Source organism: Myotis yumanensis, unplaced genomic scaffold, assembly GCF_028538775.1.
Source record: "Myotis yumanensis isolate MYYU_CA2020_CCGP unplaced genomic scaffold, mMyoYum1.0.hap1 SCAF_6, whole genome shotgun sequence".
Taxonomy (NCBI): domain Eukaryota; kingdom Metazoa; phylum Chordata; class Mammalia; order Chiroptera; family Vespertilionidae; genus Myotis; species Myotis yumanensis.
The window spans coordinates 82,657,186-82,670,230 of NW_027223757.1; the positions used below are offsets into that span (position 1 = coordinate 82,657,186).

The window sequence follows — 13,045 nt, forward strand, 5'->3', positions numbered from 1 at the left end:
AGTTCAAAGCATGGATCTGTTAGTAGTTATTTACAGCTTGACAAATTAAAACAAAGCATTCTTTTGTCTCCTAGGTTGTACAGCTAGTGCCAGATTCATTTGGAGAGCCATAACAGTACTAACCGGAGTTTCCTTTAATCATTATTGTACTATGTTGTGACCATGGTTTCCTCTTATCTTTTATCATTTTGGTTAGTTTTTAGCAAAAACTTTTCAACACTTTTATTCTTGAAGTGTTTTTCGTTTGAAAGACAGTGTCTTTTTTTTTTTTAACATTTGAGCATTGGGCCATCTTAGAAGTAGTTCTGTGGTTATCAGTTTATAAGTATTCAGAACTTTTAAAGAGATAAGTCTGAAATTTGGTGATATTTTGCAAGATTATTTTCTTTGAAATATGTAGATCTGTTTTTTTCTTCAAGCAAATGTTTATTTGAAAATAAAACTTAACTGTGGCCCGAGGTCTGTAAAATGGTGACCTTTGTTTCAAGGTTGAAGATAATCATTAGATCTGGAACAAAACTTAAAGCTCATGAATTAAGCATATACAGAGAATAAGTCATTACATACAATTCAAAATAGTTGCTCTTATGTAGGGTGACTTATACCCCACTTTTTCTGGGACAGCCATGTTTGAGCCCATTTGTCCCAGCATAGTTATTAATAGAGTTCCTTTTACTATAAAAAATGCCCCAATTGGAACCACATAATAATATGGTTTCTATACTTTTAGGTTTGTTGAAAATTGTAATATGTAATTTTAGGAGGATTAACTATATTGCAGTCTTAGAAATGTACTTGCTTTTAAGTAGTGACAAAGTTATTGCTTATGAGCTTAAATAATAGATGAGATACCTAGAATAGGACTAGCAAGTGACCTGTCCATTTAAGCCACTGGTAATTTAAAGATTTTGCTTTTCTCCTTAAATCTTGGGCAGCTTGATTTTTGGTTCTCTCTAAAAAAGTGATCTGTGGTGTGGGAGGTTGCAAAGAGTTAGGCCATGTCAGTTAAATCAGAAGATTGAGTTTTGTTGTTGAAAATAATGCCTGTTTTTATTTTACAGTGAGGTTGAATAGTGAAATCAGTCAGAAATCTGCTTATGTATTAGAATGTTAAAGAAAAATTTTGCTTAAAGTTCACTTAAATAGTAAGCCAAATGCATTATTATATTAATAGAGGCCTGATGCACGAATTCGTGCATGGGTGGGATCTGGCCTGCCCGCCCCCATTGGTCCAATCGGACTGGGCCAGCCAGGGGGAGGGGATGCAGGAGGTTGGCCGGCCAGCCCTGTCCCTGATTGGGGTGGGGGTGGGGGCATTCAGGGGCGGGGCCAGCTGGGGGAAGGGGCCATGGGCAGTTGGCCGGCTGGCTCCGCCCCCTGGTCGAGGGGACAATTTGCATATTAGCCTTTTATTATATAGGATTTGAATTTATACTATAGTGAATACAATATTTTATTGAGAGACACACTTTGCTTGAGCCCTCATTTCTCTGATGGATAAAGAAGTAACTCATGTGATGTGTTGGGTATAGTGACATAAATATCACCATCTCTATAGTCCTTTTTTTTTTAGAATACCTATTGATTTTTAGAGAAGAAGGGAGAGGGAGAAGAGAGAGAAACATTAATGTGAGAGTGCAACATCTATTGGCTGCCTCCTGCACTCCTGCACACCCGGATAGAACCCCCAACCTGGTCATGTGCCCTTGACCAGAATTGAACCGGCAACCTCCTGATGCATGGGATGACACCCAACCAACTGAGCCACACCGGCCAGTGGTCACTTGCTCTACTCTTAAGGGTATTGAATAATGGATCTGGAAAAGATATTAATGTTCTGAAATGCATTGTGGATGGGTTCAAAAGAGCACTTAAAACTAATTCTGAAAACCAAGGTTTAGTCCTTTTCTTCTATAATTTCTCTTTGTGATTTTAACTGTTTACTTCTCTGAGGCTCAGTTACCTCATCAGTGAAATGGAATTAGTACCTAATCTTACGTCCTCACAGGGTAGTCGGAGGCCTCAGATGAGAATTATATAAATTGTCGTGTGTTACACATATTTTATATTTAAGTGGTTTTGTTTCAACTTGTCTACCTACTACCTCCAGTAAAGACTGACGCTATATCTGCAAAAATTGTTGTAAATTTTAATTTGTGAAACAGCACATAGAGTATAATAGGCACCACTACCCAAAATTATTTTCTTTAACCAACCGTACTGTAAGTAACAGTAATGGTGCTTTCTTGATCTGGTTACAAAATATTCTCTACACAAAACAATTCCTTTCTACTGCTAAGAGAGAACCCACATTTTCACAGACACTTGAGGTGTTCCTTTCGTTGTGCTAAATGCTACATCTTATTTATTTATCCAAACTATTAAGACATTCCCACTTAATAGGTGGTACTGATGAGGCTCTTTCTGGAACTGATATCAGGTTATTTTTTTACATTATACTACTGCCTCTAATAACAGCTAGTGGTTATTGAATGTTAGGAGGATAATGAATATGTAAATTGCATGCTATCTGGCATATGTAGTAGTTGAAAAAATTGCTGTGTTTGTTGAATTCATGGGACAATAAGTTGAAATGTGAATGTACTTTATAAATTGTAAGTACAATACAAATATAAATTATTTTAAAATCTCGAAGTGCACTTTTGCTATTTTAAATGCTGTAGAGGTTTTTTATGACTGAATCCTGTCTACTAGTATTTTACTTTTTTCATATTTGTTTCTGAATCTTTAAAAGACAGCTACTACTAATCATACCATTCTTTCTTGGAGAATATACATGTTTAATGATAATACTTTGTGACATGTTTCCAAGAAGCTATACTTTTGGTTGGATGATGATTCTTCTGCTTATTCATCATCATCATGAATTGAGAGCTTTCCATATACAGGCACTGTCCTAAGTGCTTTATAGACATTATTTCATGTAAACTATGAGAAGAGTATTTTTAATTTCTACTTTAAAGATGAGGGAACTGAGACAGGGAGGTGATGCGACTTGCCCAAGGTCACATGGTAAATGTTAGAGCCTGTATTTGAACTCCAGAGCCCAGCTCTTCACTGCTAAACTGAGTCAGCATAGGCAGGTATTTCACAACAAAGTTCACTATGACAAACACATTGTGGAGGTCTTCTGAGTTAATTATGATCAACTTTTATTTGTATGTTCCTTGTGGGATAGTAGAAAGAATTCTGGACCAGGTGTCAGGGGACCTCAGTTTTAGTCCCGGCTGTATCACTAAATAGTGATGTGTCCTTGGGCAGTTCAAGAAACCCCTCTGGACTTCAGTTTCCTCACCTGAAAAATGAGGGATTTGGATGAAATTAGTGATTTTCAAACTGTAGTTCTGAATTTCAGATGTCTTAGGTCCCCCTCCCGACAATTTGCATAGTTATGCTTTTGTCTGTTATAGCTGTTTATCCATCTGTCTAAGCTTTACTTAAAAAAAAAATTTTTTTTTTATTGATTTCAGAGAGTAAGAGAGAGGGAGAGAGAGAGAGAGAAACATCAATGATGAGAGAGAGTCATGGAGCGGCTGCCTCCTGCACACCCCCACTGTGCCCTTGACCAGAATCAAACCTGGGACCCTTCAGTCCTCAGGCTGATGCTCTGTCCACTGAGCCAAACCAGCCAGGGCTGAGCTTTACTTTTAAGCAAGGAATTTATGAACTTGCTTTTAGCAGGGGTGGAGAACCTCATCTGATCTGGCTCTGCCAAGGCATTAGGGGTGCATTAATTAAATGTTTGATGAAATATAGCAGGCTAACTTTTAAGTTGATAATTTTGTATGGCCCGAGAATGATATTATAAATATCTATTTGGTAGAAAAAAGGTTCCCCACCCCTATTTTAAAGTCATCAGCCTCTAAGGTAACTTAATGACAAGTCCAGTGACCACTATGTGTACAACTTCTCAGTAATTTCACATTATTTTAGTTGCTAAAGGAGATAAGCATCTTTTGTAAATAAAGATACTAAAATGCAAAAAGGTTGGCGAATTTTTATTAAAATATGTATGTACATGGACTAGATATTTCAAGTTATCAGCTACCAGAATCAAAGCCTGTTTTTTGTTAGATTTGTGACCTTCACCCAGTATTTTTACTTTTAGCTTCCTCATTAACAGGGGAGAAGTATTTGTTGCCTGATAAGGTGATTATGAAAAAATGTGAGTTAATACAAGTTAAAGACCCTTTATAAACTCTGAAACGCTTATACAAATTCATCTATATTTTACATGCCTACATGGGAGTAAATATCCCTTTTAATTTTTAGTTCTATGAACTATGTTTTATTTTTATTGAGAGTATTACCGATGTCCCCCATTTCTCTCCCTGTGCCTTCCTCCATCTGTCTCCCACCCCCTCTGATGAACTATGTTTTTAATCACATCAGATTTTACTGTTTATATTTAATATAGACTTCTCATAAGTTTAATATTTCTAAGATGTGAGTCTAGATTAGAAGAGAATTTTGATGGTTAAAAGATCTCCTTCTTTGAGATTCTTGTCAAATATACTTACCTTTTACTACTAGAAGTATAATTGATTCCAAAATTTTGCACATATCTGAAAAGTTAGCTATTAGGTCATTCAATTATGTAATACCAGAGGCCTGGTGCACAAAATTCGTGCAAGAGTAGACCTTCCTTCCCTGGCTGCCAGCACTGGCTTCCCTCTGGCACCTGGGACCTGGGCTTCCCTTGCAGCCCTGGCTTTGTCCGTAAGGTCCGGATGGACGTCCGGTCTAATTAGCATATTATGCTTTTATTATTATAGATTTTATGTAAAAACTGTTACAATATTGGGAAAATAAACTTGCCATTTTGTTAGGGTTTGGTTGTTTATGTATTTTAGGATGATCTGGTAGATACATTTAAGAACTATTTTCAAAAGAAAATTTTTAAATAACTCAATCCTATATAATAAAAGGCTAATGTACAAATCAACCAAACAGTGGAACGACCAGTCACTATGACGCACACTGACCACCAGGGGGCAGATGCTCAACGCAGGAGCTGCCCCCTGGTGGTCAGTGTGCTCCCACAGGGGGAGTGCTGCTCAGTCAGAAGTCAGGCTCACGGCTGGCGAGCTCAGCGGCGGTGGCGGGAGCCTCTCCGGCCTTTGCGGCAGTCTCCCCCTAGGGCAGTGATGGCGAACCTATGACACGTGTGTCAGAGGTGACATGCGAACTCAATTTTTTGGTTGATTTTTCTTTGTTAAATGGCATTTAAATATATAAAATAAATATCCAAAATATAAGTCTTTGTTTTACTATGGTTGCAAATATCAAAAAATTTCTATATGTGACATGGCACCAGAGTTAAGTTAGGGTTTTTCAAAATGCTGATGCGCCGAGCTCAAAAGGTTCGTCATCACTGCCCTAGGGCTTCTGGACTTCAAGAGGGCGCAGGTCAGGCTGAAGGACCTCCTCGCCCCAGAGTGCATGAATTTCGTGCACTGGGCTTCTAGTAGTTTCATAAGAGTACTGGATATGAAAGCACATGGAATAGAAACTTACATTAATGTGAGACTAAAGGAAAATATAATACAACTTCTCTGAGCAGTCTGTCACTAAGATCCTGTTATTTGTAGGTTAAAAAAAATTGCCTATAAAGCCAACTAGTGTATGTAGAAACACAGTTTATATGTCTGTTTGTCTATTGGGAATTTTATAGTTTACAGGTGGTATTCTTTTCATTTCAGATATATTTTTTGAGTGCTCATTATGTGGTGGCCATTGTTTTTTTTAAACAAATATATATATGTATTTTTTTATTGATTTCAGAGAGGAAGGGAGAGGGAGAGATAGAAACATCAATGATGAGAGAGAATCATTGATTGGCTGCCTCCTGCACGCCTCACACTGGAGATCAAGCCTGCAACCAGGGCATGTTCTCTTGACCAGGAAGCAAACCATGATCTCCTGGTTCATAGGTCCATGTTCAACCTTTGAGCCATGCTGGTTGGGTCTGTTGTCTTTATAACACCCCTCTGAGACAGGCAAAAATTATTGACAGGTGGAGAAACTGAACTTGAGAGATTAGTTGATCCTTATTACCAGGTTCTACTAAATTAATTATTCTCCTTAACAAAAACTCTATGATCATGACTTTTATTTCAGTTTTCTGCCTTATAACATCTGTAGGATTTCATCTCCACTTGAATATCTAATAGCTGTCTCAAACTTAACTTGGCCCCAACTCAATTTCTTTTTTTATCCTTTCCAATCTTCCTGATCTCAGTAAATGGTATCACCATCAACCAGTTGCTCAGGTCCCAAACTTCAGAGTCATCCTTGACTGCTCTTCTCTCACACCCATGTCTAATCCATCAGTAAGTCAGCTCTGCTTTCAAAATATATTCCAGAAATCTGACCACTTATCATCATCTTTACTTGTTTCACTAATTCAAGCCTCTGTTATTGTTTGTCTATATAATTTCAATAACTTTCTAGCTGATTACCTTGCCTATACTAGTGCCTCCTTATAGTATATCCTCACAGCATCTGGAGTTAACTTTTTAAAACCTAAAACATTTCAAGTCACTTGGTTTTTGTTAAGATTTTATATTCTGGTTGAAGTCAACTTGTTTAATTAGTTTTCAAAGCATTTGTCACTACCTCAGAGTATATTTTTGTGCTTTTCTCCTGCATTATGTTGTATCTCTTCTGTCTAGCTTAATCACTACTCTAGCCCTAGCTCTTTTAACAGTGTTTGGCCTGTAGTAGGTACCCAGTAAATAATTATAAATGAATAAACCAAAGTACAGGTGATACACTGGCTTTAAATGAGAGGGTGCCTTTATTGTAAGAGGAGGGAATCAAGAAAGGATGTATTAGCTTTATTAGAGGAGAATGGAGAAAGTTACTAAATAAAGGCTTTTTACTTCTCTATGAAGTAGGAGGTATATTCACCTGCCAGTAGTTGGAGAGGTTATGGGGCAGAGGTTTATTAATAAATTAAAATAATTAGTATGTACTCAAATATTTAATGTTAAACCAAAAGAATTAGTAAGCTGAAACAATTAGATGTCAGAGAAATAATTCTTGATGGTTGTGTCACTGGGAAGGCTTCTTGGTGATAATGAGTTTAGGTCAGGCTTTTCTAGACCACTAGGACTTGGATAGGTGGAGAGGTAACAAGGTATTGCAAGCAGGAAAAACAATAAAGATTCAAAAGAACCTGGGATGGTTTGGGAGATATCGAATGTTTGGTTTGACTGCTATAGAAAAGGAAGCTGGAGAGGTCCAGTGACAAGTTTTGTTTTCCAGGCAAAGGGGAGCCATTGGAGGCTTCTGAGTAGAGGAGGAACATATTTAGAATGAGTGCTCTGGAGATATTTTGCAGAATTAATTAGAAAGATGGGAGGTTTAAAAGATAATGCAGTAAAGGCATTAAGGTAAAATTGAAAAGGAAGGGATTGATTTAGAGTTGCTTTTTTATAAGAAAAAATGTCAGGACCAGAGTTCCTGGTTGGAGGCAGGGAAGGAGCTGAACAATTTAAATGTCTTGGAGTTTTTGACCTTGTGTGACTGAAGACTAGTCGTGTTCTTATAGAACTGCTGGACATGGAAACAGGTGTGGTGGTAGTATCCGATATTACAGAGAAGGGTTTTTCTGTCTCTAAATATGAAGTCTTTGATAATTGTTTTCAAATTGTGGTTCTTTACTTATATTACTCCTAGTAACTTGTCATTTTGATCATTAGGTGTTTCTTATGAATATTTATAGCTTCTTACACATATTAATTAGAATCAAACTGATTTGGATTGGGAAGACTTATTCCTGTTCCATTAGATTCTAAGAAAAATAATTAATGACTGGTAAGGCAGAATATTTCCTTAGATCATATATTGCTGTCTATGGTGCATCACAATTTTGAAAGTACTTTCACTTCTGAGATATGGGTAGTTTGGATTTGCTATTCACTTATCTCTGTGTGTTTTTTTTTTTAAGTACAGTTAAGTTTGGTTTATTTTCAGATTATAGGAAGTGTTAAATTTCAGTACAATTATCCAATAATAATTGGTTCTGATGTTCCTCCTGTTCTCTCATAGTATCTTGTGCATTACAGTATCTCTAAGCTCATTGCATTGGGTATATATATCTGTTAACTTCAGTAGGTTATAAGCTACTAAATGGCGGGGGTGTGTTTTTCTTATCTTTGTATTCTTTGTTATATCTTTCAGTCATTTTTTAATTTACCTACCATTTATTGAACATCAGCTATGTCAGGCAGTTTATTAGTTATCGAAATTACAATGTTCCTGTTCCTGTTTTTAAGCAGTATAAGAAGTGCTATGATAGATACATCTTATTTCAGGATCTGAGCTCATTTTTTTTGTATGGTAGGTGAATACAGATGATGGATGTTTTAGTTATGAAAATGCAACTAGAAGCTGTTTCATAAAAATTGCGATTATTTTCAAAAAAGTTATAAATTATATGTGAATCATCTGTTCTTTGGATTATTCATGGTACTTCTCTTTTAGCAGATAATTGAATGGACATTTGAGTTTTATACCTTCCAAGTTCACTTGAAATGGGTCATATATAAATATATTAGATTACCATATTGTTATCCCAAATACTAGGTATAGGAGTTTTAAAATTTGTACATTTTAATTTATTTTTCTTTGAATTCTCAGTGATTGAGTGGTCATTTGGTATTTTTTTTTTTTACAACAGGAGAAATTAAGATCATAATGTAACTTGAATTTTTTTTTTTACAAAACTAAAATGTAGTATATAGTAATGTTGGCCTAACCATAATTGCTTCCTGCCTTTGGAGTTTTATGAAAATGAAAATGTTCTGAGTATAACAGTTTTCTATTTATATTATGTGAAATGTTCAAGTTATGAATGATTGAAATTGAGACTCGGGTGCTCAGAATCGGTATATAGGCCTGCTGAATTGATTTTCCTCAGCATGAGATAGTAGAAATGATAAAAAATTTCTACTGTCTTTTAATGAATGGGTAGAGTGATGGATTTCACAATTCAGATTTTGATGTTTTGAGAGTGCTGAAACTAGTAATATACTTCCAAGTCTCTGAGTTATTTTAAGCTAAAGATGTTTCATGGTATTTCTTTTTTGGTCATTTAATCATCAAAAATATGAGCTATAAAGAGAACATGCCCATTCCTTTTTTTAAAATTTACATTTGTGATTTACCGTAGTTAATTTTTGTTGTTGTTGCAGTATTTTCTGAGGAAAGGAGTATATCCTTAAATCTCACTATGTTAAATTAAAAGATGCCAAATTTTCTATTCTGGAACAGGATTTTACAGGTGTAACATAGTATCGGCTATTGGCTTAGTGTTCAGGTTTAAATATAAGTATTAATCAGAGATGAACTTATTCCTTGGGTTCACATTTAAACTGTGGCATGTTGAAATAATCTAGGTCTCCATCTGCACATCTGAATTCATTTTGTAAAATATGGCAAACAGCTGCATTTCAATGGAAAGCTAAAACAACTGTAGGACATTAACCCATTGAGAAGATTACAGTAGGTTTTCAGTTCCATGTTAACTGTATTTATTAGAGAAAATTGACTTGAGTGCTTCTGCTTTTAACCGACATTTTTTTTTTTAAATGTCTGGGAGAAAGGAAATAAAGCACTGGAATGATAGGACTTTGATGTGTAAAGAAGTTAATGTTGAAAGAAGTTAATTATCTAAATCATCAAACAAAATGGGTATGGGAAATAATTATTTTAAAGATTCTAATGAGCTATCAACTCATCATGTCAAGAAAAATCTTATTCACCTGTTTGATTTAAAAGTTAAATAACTTGACTGGGAAAGGATGATCGTGGTTATAATAAACTAGGATTGGGACCTTTTACCTCTTACCAATAAATACTCTTGATGTGAAACATTTGCAGTAGGAGGACAACTGAAGAAAGCTGTGGTTTTAATATGAATTTACTTTCTGAAATGTCTCCCTTTAGAAAGTGTTAAAGCAGGGTGACTGGATTTGTAAAATGAAAAAAGGGCAGATTCCTTCAACAATGTCTCAGGACGTTTGGCCACAGGAAAATCCACAGAATGGCATGTCTTTAAATCCAACACGAGTGAACTAAGTCATAACTGTTTTTGGAGCCTGGCGTTAATACACAATCTTTGAGTTTAACTTTTTCTCTGGGATATCATACCTCTCTGTCAGTCTTCTGTTGGGACAATAAGGGAAACATTTTCTAAGGTCTTTGAGGAAGCCAGGTTTCTTTGTTAGCACTTTGTCTTGATTCTTCAGGACTGTTCCTGGAAGTTCTTGGTTTCTTGTCTATTTTCCCAATCTCGGATTGGTGATGTGATTTTTTATTTAAAGCTGAGTTCCCATATTATTTGTAGAAAATTACTTATTCCAAAAGGCTTTTTGAAAATAAAGCAAATTTAGACTTAAAAAAAATAATGGTGGTGTTTCATAGCATTAGCTTCTTTATTTGTTTTAGAATTTTGGTTTTCAGGCTCAATTTAAGTGAAACTTTTTTCCTTCTCTTTCTCTGTTCTTGCATTCTCTGTCTGGTGGTTTTGGCCTGGCCCTTACAGCCTTTGGACTAGGCCAGGGCTTATGTTGGCAGATAGCTGGTTCTGCCACAGAAGGTTATTTCAGATATTTCCCATCTAGCCACTCAGCTAGTGTGCTCTTGTTGTAGATCCCTGTCCTGTTGCCTTCTCAAAAGCTTTATATATGGCCTATGTAGGCAGTGGTTGGTAGTAGGTTTTTTTCCCCCAGCCGCCTTTCATAAGGCCCTGCCCTACCATCCCAGCTCCTGGTGAATGGCCCTGGTTCAGGTTTCCTTTATCAATTTTAGCCAACATTACCCATAGAAGTGGTCATATTAGAGAATGTATCAGGAGATAAATTTGGCAGCAATGGGGAGAATGAATTGAGATGGAAAGAGAGAAGCTATAAATAGAGCTTATAAAGGGCCATAGGGTAGAAAAAGAGAGGAAGAATGTAAGAACATAAAGTAGAATTTACTTGACCTCTAAGAACATAAAGTAGACTTTATTTAGCTTTCAATAGATTATGGGTGCTGGAGAAGGAGTCAAAGATAAATGACAGATTTTTGAGATAGGGTGACCGGTAACAGTAGTGATGTCTGTAGTGAAAACAGAACTTATAAGGAAATTACTTATTATTTGTTGAATTGCATTAAGTTCTTTCAGTGAAAATATTCAAGTTTCTTAAATTTTTGTGATTATCAAATAAGAGTAATCTAAATTTGTCATAAAAAAGCTGTTAGCAAATCAAGAAAGAGACTTTTTAAGATCTTTCTATTTATAACAAAGCAAACATTGTGTGCTTAGAACTGTAAACATATTAGTCCATTTAAGCCTCACAACAACACTAAGAGGGTGAAATTATTATTCCCTTTTTACAGATGAGGAAACTGAAGCACAGGGAAGTTAAGTAACTTGCCTAAAGTATAGCCAAGTAGCAAAGATGGGATTCAAACCTGGGCAGTCTGACTCTGGACTCTTCCTAATTAGTTTACTATAATTAAAGTTCTTAGCACTGCTTTATTTTATCATTTGTTCTAAATGTAATTCTTCTTTAGAATTTGCAAAGTATTTTTATTTTAAAGAAAGTTATAGTATTGCAAGGTTTATATGACCATGAATTAATAGCTAACATTTATTGAGCACTTACTGTGTAATAAGGCTTTTATCTACTTGCATTATTTTAATATTATTTTATTAATCCTTATTCATGGGACAGTTATTAAATAAAATGGGATATATTAGGATTAGCATCTAGTTTCCCATTAGTGTCAGCTTAATTTTATTGGGAAAAAAGTCACACAATTTAAAATTGATGAGTTACTTAACCATCTCTATATATCGATCTACACTAATAAAAGAGAAAGATGCAAATGGACCGTACCTTCACGACGCCCACCAGCCAATCAGGAGTGAGTATGCAAATCAACCCAACAAAGATAGCGGGTTAATTTGCATACTCAGGCGCTGAGCGGCCGGGGGCGGGATGCTTGCATTGACACAGGCGTTCCACACCGCCCCAGCCGCTCAGGGCCTCTGGGCAGCGTGAGAAGGCGAAAAGGTGGCTCCGGGTCGGAGTGAAGGCAGAAAGGCGGCTCTGGGTCGGAGTGAAAGCGGTGCTGGCAACCAGGGGAAGAAAGGCCCATTCTTGCACGAATCTTTGTGCATCGGGCCTCTAGTGTGTGTATATATATGTGTGTGTGTGTGTGTGTGTGTGTGTGTGTGTAAAAGCCTAAGTGACCGAACGACCAAATGACCAGTCACTATGACACACACTGGCCACCAGGGGGCAGATGCTCAATGCAGGAGCTGCCCCCTGGTGGTCAGTGTGCTCCCACAGCCAACCTCCCATGGCCGGCCAACCTCCTGTGGTCCCTCCACCTGGCCAGCTGGCCCCAATCAGCCCGATCAGGACTGGGCAAGATGGCCCCGATCGGCCCCGATCTCTGGGCAGTCCAAGGGACCCTACTCATGCATGAATTCTTGCATCGGACCTCTAGTCTATATATATAAAAGTCTAAGTGATTGAACAACCAGTTGACTGGCCACTATGATGTGCACTGACCACAAGGGGACAGATGTTCAATGCAGGAGCTGCTCCCTGGTGGTCAGTGCACTCCGATAGCCAACCTCCCTTGGCTGGCCAACCTCCTGCGGTCCCTCCCCCTGGCCAACTGGCCCCGATTGGCCCTGATCAGCCCCGATCGCTGGCCAGGCTGAGGGATTCCACCTGTGCATGAATTCCTGCGCTGGGACTCTAGTAAGATTATAAAGTATCACAATGCTTTCTTCTGATCTACTGATTGACTTTATATTATTTGTATTAAGGCTTTGGTTCATATAGGGATTAGATTGTGCTGGCATTTTCTAATTTTGTGTCTTACAGTTGTACAATTTTATTCTTTAAATGAAATCTCACTTGGAACTCTATTTATATGTTGAGTTGTTCTGGTGTTCTGGATGGAACTGATGAGCTATATGCTTGGGGGCCACTGGGAGCTCCCTGAAATAGTG

General features: G+C 37.0%; 2 protein-coding genes across 6 annotated transcripts in view; one reads left to right on the top strand and one right to left on the bottom strand.

Moving 5' to 3' along the window:
• Nucleotides 1–13,045, bottom strand: part of RUNX2 (RUNX family transcription factor 2) — a 224,009-nt gene that overhangs the window by 165,234 nt on the left and 45,730 nt on the right. The window lies entirely within an intron of this gene.
• Nucleotides 1–13,045, top strand: part of SUPT3H (SPT3 homolog, SAGA and STAGA complex component) — a 478,084-nt gene that overhangs the window by 2,047 nt on the left and 462,992 nt on the right. The window lies entirely within an intron of this gene.